The sequence below is a fragment of the Mauremys reevesii genome, linkage group 8 (genome assembly GCF_016161935.1).
Source record: "Mauremys reevesii isolate NIE-2019 linkage group 8, ASM1616193v1, whole genome shotgun sequence".
In the NCBI taxonomy this organism is placed as follows: domain Eukaryota; kingdom Metazoa; phylum Chordata; order Testudines; family Geoemydidae; genus Mauremys; species Mauremys reevesii.
In genome coordinates, this window is record NC_052630.1 from 17,146,937 (window position 1) to 17,159,168 (window position 12,232).

A 12,232-nucleotide genomic window follows, 5' to 3' on the forward strand; every position below is an offset into this window, starting at 1 on the left:
AGGGCTAAAATGAGCTCAAGTAACATATTGCTTAGAAATCCACCTTTTCTTTACAAAAGCAGGCTTAGAAGATATTTTGGAGAGCTCCGGAGCCTTAACCCTTTCTTGCTCAGTATGGTTGATTTCATCATAAGGTTGCAGTAGATCAAGGGATAAATTCTGTATTTTTTTAACGCTTTATATTTGTATTCTTAATGGTGAGTAGCCTTGAAGTCTGAGTTAACTTGGTTCACTAAGTCACAAATGTACCAATAAGCAAAAGCTGGTCAATAAACATATGTTTCAAATACATTAGGGAGGCAGCTTCCAGAACTCCTGCTTATTTCAAACAAATGAGGAAAACATGAGGTAGCGAGGCTTGAAGACTCTTCCTAGATCTTGAACAGCAATGGGAAAAATAAGGCCATATTTTTAAAGAGCTGCATGATACCTCTCATAAAAGTTACAAAATACATTGTATTTAGAAATAGTCTGCATTATAGAACATACCTTCTGTGCTTGGCTTCCCTCAGAGACTAGACCCACCCCGGGACTGATCTGTACTAAGAAGATAAGAGCTATTTAGCCTAATGTCTTTTAAATGAACATATTTTTAAATACTATTTAGTACCTAGTGTAGACAAAGGTGTTTTAAAAAGTGGTTGCTGGCCATTCTTAACCCCAGAATGGAGGGTTTACATCAGGCATAAAGTTAGGCCAGTGTCTGGTTTTTGAACAATTCATCCACTCCTGCTGGTTAGTCCATAACCAAAATCATAGTCCTTTGTAAATGAGTGCACACACGTGCGCAAGTCTCCACTTTTGGTGGCTGCAGAAAATAAAGTAACGCTACAAACAAAATTATGACTTCAGATGAGGAAGCAGCAGCAGAGAGATTAAGGTTTCCACTGATACCTCCCAGAGAGCAATTTTCACTGTGTGCTGGACTCAGTACTGACGTCCTTGCTCATACAAACTCCCATTGAATGGGAATTTTGCCTGAATAAGGACTTCAGGAATGAGCCATGTACAAGAGGGAAAAGAATAGTTACCTCCAGAAAAGAGTAGCAGGCTAGCAGCTATGTAGGGTGATCTCAGATTTCACTGCAGGGTATATAGAAAGAGCAAGCAGGGGAATAAATTGACAGATTGTATGATATGGCAGCAAAGATTTTCTGTTGTCTGGCTGACAATGAGATTTCGGAAGTTTTTATCCACATTAAAGACTATGCAGTGCAGAAAGCAAGTGGAGATTTTACACAATGAGGGTCAAGTGTGCCAGAAGCTGTTCTAACTTAGTCCCTTCTTATCTCGATGAGTTCGAAGTCCATTATAGAGTGGGAATATAGCAACATAAAGCAGAGTCTAATGTAATCAAGTAGACTGGTGATCAACCCCTTTGAGAGGCAATCAGAATTGGTTTTCTTCTCAATTAATTGCATTGGGCTGCCATCTTATTTACAACCCGTTTGGGAGGAAAACTGTCAAAAAAGAATGAAGGTGTCTTTGACCTTCATAGTCTTAGAAGGAGGGAAATGGTGCAGCTGTTTATTTCCCATTCCATCCTAATTTCCATGACATTGCACTGCTCATTAGGGAAATATGAAAGATGGAGGAAATGAATCAACCCTAACTTATTCTTGCAGACTTTGGACTCTTGGTGAGACACAAAGTGATTTGAAATTCTAGAGTGCCGGTGGTTATTAGAAACAGAGAGCCGTCAGCTGCAGAGTTCTGGATAAAGTATAGCATGCTGGCAGAGTATACTACACTTCAGTATTTTCATTGCTGTTAGTTGTGTGTTTTTAACCCATAATATTTATATACAAGATATGTTATGTTCACAGCATGCACACAGAGAAGCTTTTTGCAGGAAGAGAGACTCTTTCTGGAAGGCTGCAATGCTATGTTAGTTTTAGAATTCAGAACCCTACCACACAACCACCATAAAAAAGAGACAGACATAGCAAGCTGCTACCTAAGCCAGCGAGAGACATGACATAACCCACCTCGCTGTAAGTTGGCTCTTTGCAGACTGCCACGGTAACAGACCCAGATCACATGACTTCCCCCAGAGGGACACCCCAACATACATACAGCCTGCAAGCAGTAAACCCCTTGCAGTTTAAAGTGATAGCTTGTAATTTTAACAGTCTCCAATAAATCACAAGATATATATGGTTAAAACTTGTATGCTTACATTTGTGCACACAAAGGTGCGCGCACGCACACACTTAAATGTGTTAAGGGTGAGACATAGACCAACAAAAGCAAAGAAATTCTGTTTGCTGTGGCAGTATAGACTTAGCTCTGTTGTGCCGAGGACGTTAATTACCTATGGTAGCCCATAAGATCATCCATTGTCCTGAGAGACAACTTGGTGTAGCTCAGCATCAATATACAGGGAGCTACGTTTAAAGTGCTGTGATGACATTTACAATTTCTGGGTGAAATCCTGGCCCCATTAAAGCCAATGGCAAAGTTATATGGACCTCAATGGGGGCAGTATTTCTTCTATGATTTTGTCAGTTTGTGTCTGTCATAGGGTATACAGACCCCATGCTATCTAGGCCACTAAAGATTTAGTAGGGCATTTGTGTTCTTTAAAAATGGTGAACATTTAGGTTCTGTCCTCCAATGAGCTCCAACCCCATGCAGAACTCATTTCAGGATTGGATCCTTAGTGTTCTTGAAGATGAGGAACTAGTAGCACTGGCTCCACTGAGCTAGGGTAGATCCTTTGCAAGCAACCCACACACCACCAAGTTTAAGATTTCCCAGTTGGAAATGGTTCAAATTCCATCTATCATGCTGTTCCTTTAGGGCTAATGAGTAGGAGAAAGTTTGAGTGATAGTCTTCTTCCCTCAAGCTAGTCAGTCAATCAACTTGCAGCGAGCAGACCAAACAGCTGCACAGTGGGAAGAATAAAGCGATGTTGTCAGGCATCTGAACGTCTCAGCTGCCCTCCACCCACTATATATAATGACCCCATGTGAAATCCTCTAGCCCTAGCTTTAGAAAGCTCAGCTCTGCACCCTATCAGAACTGTGTGTGTTGAGCTCACTCTTAGTATCACAATTAATGTTATTTTGTTAGATAATTCAGCACAGGGTGACAGACAAAAATCCCAAGTCACATTATTGCTGTATTTTGGGAAGATTTGCAACATGTCAAAAAAGGAAAGAGCAGTGTCTTATAAGTCATCCATACTAAGTTTTATGCACTTATGTGAAGGTTGCTAATCTTCGCATGCTTAAAGGAAGCTCTGAATTTTGTGTCCATTAAAATGATGGGCTGAAACATACTGAGAGATAGGTTTGCAAAAAGAGGATTCATACCAAGGGCAGGTCTACACTACCGCTTAAGTCAATCTAACTTACTTAGCTCAACGGTGTGAAAAAGCCACCCCTGCGAGCAACACAAGTTACAGCGACCTAAGCACTATCCACACCAGCAGTATTCGGCAAGAGATGCCTGCCAACACAGCTTCCACCTCTCACATCGCTTGAGTAATTATGCCAATGGGAGAGCACTCTCCTGTTGACATAGAGCATCTTCACCAGACTCTCTACAGCAGCACAGTTGCATCGGTGCAACTGCTCTGATGTACTGCTTCTAGTGTAGACCCGCCCCAAGTTGAGGGCTAAAAGACACAAAACAATTAACAAAAGAGGGGGGTGATTAGCATTTTAAGTTATTAAAACATCATTCCATCCTATTGTCTCTACTCCTGTGATTCCTTGGAACCTTACTATGGTGGAAATTCCACAGAGTCCATTTGAATCTTCCCACTGACCTCTGCTTGTTTCATCTGGTCCTCGAGGCTGCTTGCTCTTTCTAGTCTTTCCTACTAGGTGCAGCAGCTACCACACCTTTAGGAGACTGATTCCAAAAGGCGCCGACCTTCTGCAAGTCCCCCTGAGTTCGGATGGAGATACAGGTACTCAGCATCTCTAAAGAACAGGCCTTAAATTAGTTGGGCTCAGGGCCGTCCTTAGAATTTATTAATACTGCATAGGCAGTATTAATAACTGGTGTCCCTATACTCCATTGAAGGCAGTCCCAAGCCGGTGCCGCTGACCCCAGTGAGCGGAGGGGGCACAGCCACTATCTCTGCTCATAGACCCCCAGAACCCTCCTGCTTCCCTTGATCATTGGCCTGGAGCAGCAAACCGTGGCCAATGGGAGCCACGATTGGCTGGACCCATGGACGCAGCCAGTAAACAAACTGGCCCGACCCTCCAGGGGCTTTCCCTACACAAGCAGCGTCCCAAGTTTGGGAAACACTGATTAGTGGCATAGGTGGTTCATGGGAATTTTCATACACGCCAAACTGCCTGCTATGAAGAGTTTATAGTGTGTATTATGGTGAATAATAGCCCTAGTAATGTGGGCAAATGCTGTGCAAGCTTCCTCAGATGCAGTGCAGTCAGCAGTCTGGATCCCAAAATCACTTACCTATGTGTTCAACTTTAAGTACCAGTAGCCCCATTAAAGTCAGAAGGGCTACTCACGTGCTTAAAGGTTAAGTATGTATGTAAATGTTTGCAGGTTCAGGGCCTTTATTTACAACTTTTCCTGCTGTTCCACTTCTGGGTCTCCAACAGATCAGTTCCCAGCAATCCTAATGCCCATTATTGGTCTTCTCCTGTAGAAGAGATGCATAAATATGGTCTTGGAACCCAGATGAGACTTCAGATTCATTTACACATGTAGCCAAAGTGCAGTTCTAAACCCAAGTCTCCAGAGACAGCATAGGTGCATTAACCTATTACACCATCTAGGCTTTTAGTAAACTTGCTATATTGTTGATCTTTCTGTCTGCTACAAGTATACTAGAAGCTTTACTATTTCCCATAAGGATGCTTCACTATTTATTCAAGCAAAAACTTAATCTGACCTTGAAGACTGCAGGCAAAAAGTAAAGTCACGTAACCAGTGACAGCTAAAATTAAACAAATGTTAAAGAGGCAGGAATAAGACATGCAGCACAGGAAAAAAGGCCTTCAACCAAATTGGCTTCTCAAACTGGTAAAGCAAGCACGTCCTTTCACAGCCCAGCATGGCAGTATGGCAAGACACAGCAGTCTCTCTTCCCCCTGGTAAGATTGAATGTTGATTCTGCAATAGGCAAACATAAGCAATTTTATATATAAAAATATAATTTGTTTGATATCACTGATATATATACACATCTAATTGATATTAAACAGAAATTATCTTTTAAAAACTTAACTGGCAATATAACTCAATATTGTGCTACTCAAGCATTATTCAGACACATGCCAGTTGATATTAAAATACCAAGCTTCACTCTTAGACCAATAGACTAATTAAAATCGCTATTATGTGTCAAGATCATTTGTTCAAATCTATCTTTCAGGGCCTGAACAATGTGATTTATCATCTATAAGCATAAAAAGATAACAATTAGGGAGGGGGTTTTGGGGAGGGGGAAGATGTATTTTGTAAGTCAGCATTTTTTTCCAAGGAAAAAAGCAACCTGTTTATCATTGTATTTTTAGAGCATTTGCCTGGCTGGCCTGACTCATAAATAATTATGAAGCCTTGGGAACACTGACTTTTGTTGCAGCCAGCTGGTTTTATTTATGAGCAATTCAAGCAGCCAATCATTGTGCACACGTTAATGCAAGCTTATTGCTCATGGGGAGGCACTAGAGTCACTGGAAAAAGCAAAGGGACAAGATGTTGTACCACCAGGGAGCTCAGATTTATGAACCCTGGTGGCACATATTTTACCATCATCACGAGAAAGCAACATGGCATTTTGCATTTCTCTCTCATTTCCAGATGAAACCTTTTAGTATTTGCATTTGCCTCCCACATCGAGCATTTGAGGGAGGATGGTTGCTCTTCCAAAAGGAGGTGAATTACACCACCGGATAGGACATTAAGCAACATCCCTGCCAGTCGCATCCCATGTGGAGAATCACAGCATGGATGAAGATTAAAAACAGAAAAAAACCAATGCAGGGAAAAAGCAGCTGCTGCTCAGGTGCAGAAGCCGCTCTGCAAAGTTAAATTCTGATGTACATGTAAACAGAGATGCCTGTGCTAAGTGACTACTCAAAGCACTGACAAAAAGAGGTTGATAAATGGAGAGTTTAGAAATGCTTTGGGGCAGTGTTGTAAAATGGGAGGCTGCCTAATAAAGATCCCTTGTGCAGGTTTCACTGTATATGAACAGACCAGGTGGGTGAAGTAATATCTTTTATTGGACCAGCTACTGTTGGTGAAAGCAGCAAGCTCTCAAGCTACACAGAGCTTCTTCCTCAGGTCAGACCCAAGTAGGGTGACCAGATGTCCTGATTTGACAGGGATAGCCCCAAATATTGGGGCTTTTTCTTATATAGGCTCCTCTTACCCCCAACCCCTGTCCCGATTTTTCACACTTGCTGTCTGGTCACCCTAGACCCGAAAGCTTAAAAACTTGTCTTTCACCAAAAGTAATTGGTCAGATAAAAGATATTACCTTGCCTGCTTTGCCTCTGCAATATCCTGGGACCAAGCCAGTTACAACACTGTAAACAACAAATGTATGAACACAGGACTGAATGCAAAGTAAGCTTTATCCAAACTTTTCCAAAGTTTGTGAGTTTTCATAGCCAGAATTTTGGTCGAGATCTCTAACACACTAGGCTAAGACAAACTTATTAAGTCCTGAAAATAGGGCCTCAAGTGATGCATAGGTCCCATTCCGGATCTCTGCTCCTGGAAGAATTTCAACCATATTGAAGAGCACTTGTAATAATTACGGATTAAAAGAAAATAGCATCAGGAATAATCATTGTTTTATTCATACCAGAGAATTCTTTGAACAGTTGCCATCATACAGAAAATGTTTTGAGACAATGTCTCAATGAGAGAGACATGCACTCAAACTTTAATCATTTATCCTTTAAAACTTGTTAATCTCCAAAGTTAACCCCTCCAAACCAGCCCTTTTGTAGGGGAGAGAGAAGCAGCACACACACACACACACCGCTATACATTTAATAAATTTGATGCCAAAAAATACCATGCATGTTTCACCCAAAGTGGCCTGCTTCTTTGTTAAAGGGCCCGGGTGTGTTTTTTCCCCCCACACACACACCCCCTCCTCCCCCGAGCTAGCAGCTGACATTGATATTGACAGGGCTTTTACTGTTTCTCCCTCGTGTGATTATATATGACAGAGTGCATTAGGATTCTTGTTTAACTTGGTTAAATTCATCATTTCGGATCTTACGGGGGAGGCCATGCAGAAAGAGAGTAAGTGGCCAGTAATAGGGAAGCAATTACACCAAAAAGAAAAAATATACACTTGGTAATCACTATCTAACATTAGAGGAAATACAGTTATAGACCCAAATCACCCTATTTTTTAAACTGAACATTTATGAAAAAGAAAGAAAGATCGGAATATTTGACACTAATATGTTTTCCATCCTTGGGTGCCGGTCTGATGAAGTATGGACAGTCCCAAGGAAAAAGTTTCAGTTCTAATAGCCACATCGTTTCCTTTCTTTCAGAAGATCATATATGAAGCCGTGTCATTGTACTTAGAGGGGATCAGGGGACAAAATGTGGAGAGTGACAAGTATTGCTGAAAGCAGGGAAACTTTTGTTTGCTTCTCCACTGTAGAACATGACGAGGAGTGTAAGTCAGAAAGCATGTTTACAACTCATTCTATTAATTAGCCAAATATAAACTAGCCTGTTAGCAGGGTTTAGGGAAGCACTAATTTTGTACAAGGTTCTAACACACATGAAAATATGTCCATGGGAGATTTCCACACAGGAAAAGGGCCTGTTTTCTATTGGGAAGATGGTGGTGTGCAACCTGTTTAATTGCAATTAAGATGGCCCTGATTGTCTCCATCGAAACAACTGGCAGCCCACACCAAAAAAAACTGTCAAGCAGCTGCTGCCATATTCTTAGAGGCATTATCAGTTTGTGCTGTGTGGGCGATATTTGGGAGAACAGGTTTTTGCTGTAAGTGATATGCCAAAGCCTTCACAGAACAAAGTCTTAAACCCAGTGTCAATTATTGTCACCTTTTGTCAATTACTCAGCCTCAGTTGCTTGTTCTATCCGGTGACAGCTTCATTCCCAGTGACACCATAAGTGCTGCAAACTACTGTTATGTTACCACACTTCTGAGAGGAAAGGGAAGATGTGGCACTTTGCAAAGCTTGTAGGAGGTGAAGTCCACTGACCTGTGCCACATGTTTCAGAATGTATAATGCAGATGCCTATGCCATCAAAACAATGGATGATAATGGGCTCTGTTGATAGCACTCTCAGCACAAAGGTTAGGGACTGAGTGGGCCATGATGTCTGAATTATCCTCTTACAGCTAAAAGCTGCTCATGTAGGTCATAGGTAGGGAACACTAGCAGGACAATTTGTTGCATGGGAAGCTTGTTCTTCTGCTGCCCATGCAGTCTCTTTTTGTAAATTAAAAGAGGATTTCAGCCTGTAGCCCAGCCAAGCCAGCAATACTCAGATTAATGCAATAAAAAAATTAAAAAAGGAAGAAAGGGTGGAGAAAATAAGTGTGCATAATGCACACAGAAATACACACACACACAGTGTCACAGGAAAGCGGCACCAGCAGCACTGAAAACCCTGAACTCCAATGAGAAAATTCAGAGCCACATGAAAATGTCTTTACCAATATTAAGAGGCAAAAATATGAAAACCAGGCTCTATACATCATCTCGTTTTCCAAATCTCTAGCTAGTGTCAAAAGTAGGTTATGGTTAAATGGGGTATGAATCCACCAAAGCCTTGGATAGCATTGGGCAGACTCTTCCAGTTCAGACAAAGGGCGGGTCTACGCTACTGGTTAAGTCGATCTAATTTATGTCACTCAGGGGTATGAAAAAGCCTCCCCCCCCCCCGCCAGCGACACAAGTTTTGCGCTGTGTCAGCGGGAGACACTCTCCTACCAACATAGCTTACACTCCTCGCTTAACGTTGTAGTTATGTTCTTGAAAAATGCGACTTTAAGTGAAACGATGTTAAGCTAATCCAATTTCCCCATAAGAATTAATGTAAATGGGGGGTTAGGTTCCAGGGACTTTTTTCTCCCACCAGACAAAACACTATATATTATATTATATAGATATACACACAGTATACGTTTTAAATAAACAATTTAATACTGTTCACAGCTGATGATGATTGTGAAGCTTGGTTGAGGTGGTGAAGTTAGGGGGTGGAAGAGGGAGGGATATTTCCCAGGAAATGCCTTGCTGCTAAATGATGAACTAGCACTCGGCTGAGCCCTCAAGGGTTAACACATTGTTGTTAATGTAGCCTCTCACACAAGGCAGTACGAACACGAGGGAGGGGACACACACCTTGTGTGTGTGTGGGGGGGGGGGAGATGCACACTGCCCCTTTTAATTAAGCTGACCCACTCTTAAGTGCATTGTCTTTTTAAGTGGATCAGGAAGTTGAGACAGCAGCTGCTGCCCCAGGCTCTCTGTCTCTCTCCGTCCATGTCCCCCCCCCCCTGCTCTATATGGAGAAGGGGTAAGCGCGGTGCAGGAGCAGTGGGGAGGGAGGACACCCTGACATTAGCCCCCAACTTTCCCCCTTGCACAGCAAGCAGGAGTCTCTGGGAGCAGCTCCAAGGCAGAGGGCAAGAGCAGCACATGGCAGTTGGGGGAGGGACAGCTGAACTGCCCAGCAATTGATAGCCTGCCTGGCGGCTGCAGCACAAGGAACTTAGGGGAGCTGATGGTCCACCCTGGTTCCAAGCCCCCGCCAGCTCACTCCAATGGACTGCTCTTCCTGCAAGCAGTGGACAAAGCAGGTGGCTGCCAAACAACGTTAGAAGGGAGCATTGCACAACTTTAAACGAGCATGTTCCCTAATTGATCAGCAATGTAACAACGAAACAACGTTAACCGGGACAACTTTAAGGGAGGAGTTTCTGTAATTATGCTGATTGGACAGCGCTCTCCCGTTGGCATAGCGCACCTTCACCAGATGGGCTACAGCGGTGCCAGCGTAGTACTGTAATGTAGACTTGCCCAAACTCTTCCTCCCAGATCCCCATTCACTCTTATGAGCAGTTACCTCTCTCCCACGCCTGAGGTCTTCATCAGCTGCCCCATAAAGCAGCCCAAACCATATTAGCAGGCATCTGTCACAAGGGAGTTGCACTGCTGCCCATTGCCTTGAATCATTGTTTCATCTACAGCCCCTGTACAGGCTGCACCCCAAAATTCCTTCTTTAAACCCTGTTCTGTATTTATACACTATCCAAGGCTACACTGTCTAGGCACTGAGGACACAGAGTTTGCAGCTTGTGTCTTGAATTTCCAGGCTTTTATCAACAAGTTCTTCAAGTTTTCCTTAACCTATGAGGCAGGTTTCTTTTTACTAACTACCTGCAATTTTAATTTGGCTCACTAGCTGGGATCCCAGTGAGAGCTTTAATGGGCTACATGCCACTTGCTGTTTGGAATAGTCATTAGTGGAACAATGACTTTCAGCATTATATCCTGCATGACTACATTTCTATTTATCTCTCATAGAACACAGGTGATTTAGGCAGGTTTGCTTTTAGTTTTAGGTTAATGGAAAATCGCAGGAGGATTGATCTAAAATGACCTAACAGCTACTTAGGCTGGTAAATGCTTCATATTGCTCTGGCATAATAATTAATATGTCCTTTCATTAGGCTTTTCCATCCAAAATGTTGGGGGCGTGATGTTCCACTATTGACTATCCAGTATTGAATTAACCACTTCCCTGCCTATGAATATGCACTGAGAAAAGCAGTAGCCCTTGTACAGTCCTTCAGTTACTACCTTACCACTTTGATCAATCCAACAAACCATTCATTTTTAAGAGATTGGGAGAGTGGGGTAGAATAATCAGGATTAGTCCTGGAAGTTTCCATATCCTAAGCCAGTGGAAGATGCGCTGTATGGAAATCAGGACCTAGAGATACATCTACACAGCCATAAAGACCCGCCGCACAGCTGCAGCTGTCCCAGGTCAATTGATTCGGGCTCAGGCTGCAGGCTAAAAATTGCTGGGTCGACATTTGGGCTCGGACTGGAGCCAGGTTCTGGGACCTGTGAAGTGTCAAATTCCAGGGTCAACATACCTTAGGTGACCTGAGGAATGAGATGAAAACTGAAGTATTGAAAGTGAGTGAACACTTTGATGATTAGGCACTTTTCAGAAGTGATATCTAGTAATTTTAGCTGTCTCATACTGGGCCTGATCCAAGGTCTACTGAACTCCATAGAAGACTTTCCATTGATTTCAATGGTCTTTGGATCAGGGCCATTTTGGGTGCTCATTTTTAGACATAAGGGTAAAATTTTCAAAAGTGATGAAATTTAGTCATAGAATATTAGGGTTGGAAGAGACCTCAGGAGGTCATCTAGTCCAACCCCCTGCTCAAAGCAGGACCAAACACCAACTAAATCATTCCAGCCAAGGCTTTGTCAAGCTGGGCCTTAAAAACCTCTATGGATGGAGATTCCACCATGTCCCTAGGTAAACCATTCCAGTGCTTCACCACCCTCTTAGTGAAATAGTGTTTCCTAATATCCAACCTAGACCTCCCCCACTGCAACTTGAAACCATTGCTTCTCATTCGGTCATCTGCCGCCACTGAGAACAGCCTAGCTCCATCCTCTTTGGAACCCTCCTTCAGGTAGTTGAAGGCTGCTATCTAATCCCCCCTCATTATTCTCTTCTCCAGACTAAATAACCCCAGTTCCCTCAGCCTCTCCTCGTAAATCATGTGCTCCAGCCCCCTGATCATTTTCGTTGCCCTCTGCTGGACTCACTCCAATTCATCCACACCCCTTCTGTAGTGGGGGTAGCAAAACTGGACACAATACTCCAGGTGTGGCCTCACCAGTGCCGAATAGAGGGGAATAATCACTTCCCTCCATCTGCTGGCATTGCTCCTACTAACACAGCCCAATATGCTGTTGGCCTTCTTGGCAATGAGGGCACACTGCTGACTCATATACAGCTTCTCATCCACTGTAATCCCCAGGTCCTTTTCTGCAGAACTGCTGCTTAGCCAGTCAGTCCCCAGCCTGTAGCAGTGCCTGGGATTCTTCTATCCTAAGTGCAGGACTCTGCACTTGTCTTTGTTGACCCTCAGATTTCTTTTGGCCCAATCCTCCAATTTTCTAGGTCACTCTGGATGCTAGCCCTACCCTCCAGCGTATCTACCTCTCCCCACAGCTTAGTGTCATCTGCGA

The 12,232-nt window shown here is 43.1% G+C and overlaps 1 long non-coding RNA gene across 2 annotated transcripts in view; it reads left to right on the plus strand.

Annotated features, from left to right (window-relative positions):
• The first annotated feature begins 3,763 nt into the window (after positions 1–3,763).
• LOC120369696 overlaps positions 3,764–12,232 on the plus strand; it is a 40,455-nt gene continuing 31,986 nt past the window's right edge. For both annotated transcript variants that reach the window (XR_005583344.1, XR_005583345.1), the window contains exons 1-2: positions 3,764–3,920; positions 7,513–7,640. This is a non-coding gene — a long non-coding RNA (uncharacterized LOC120369696). The remainder of the gene's footprint in view (positions 3,921–7,512; positions 7,641–12,232) is intronic.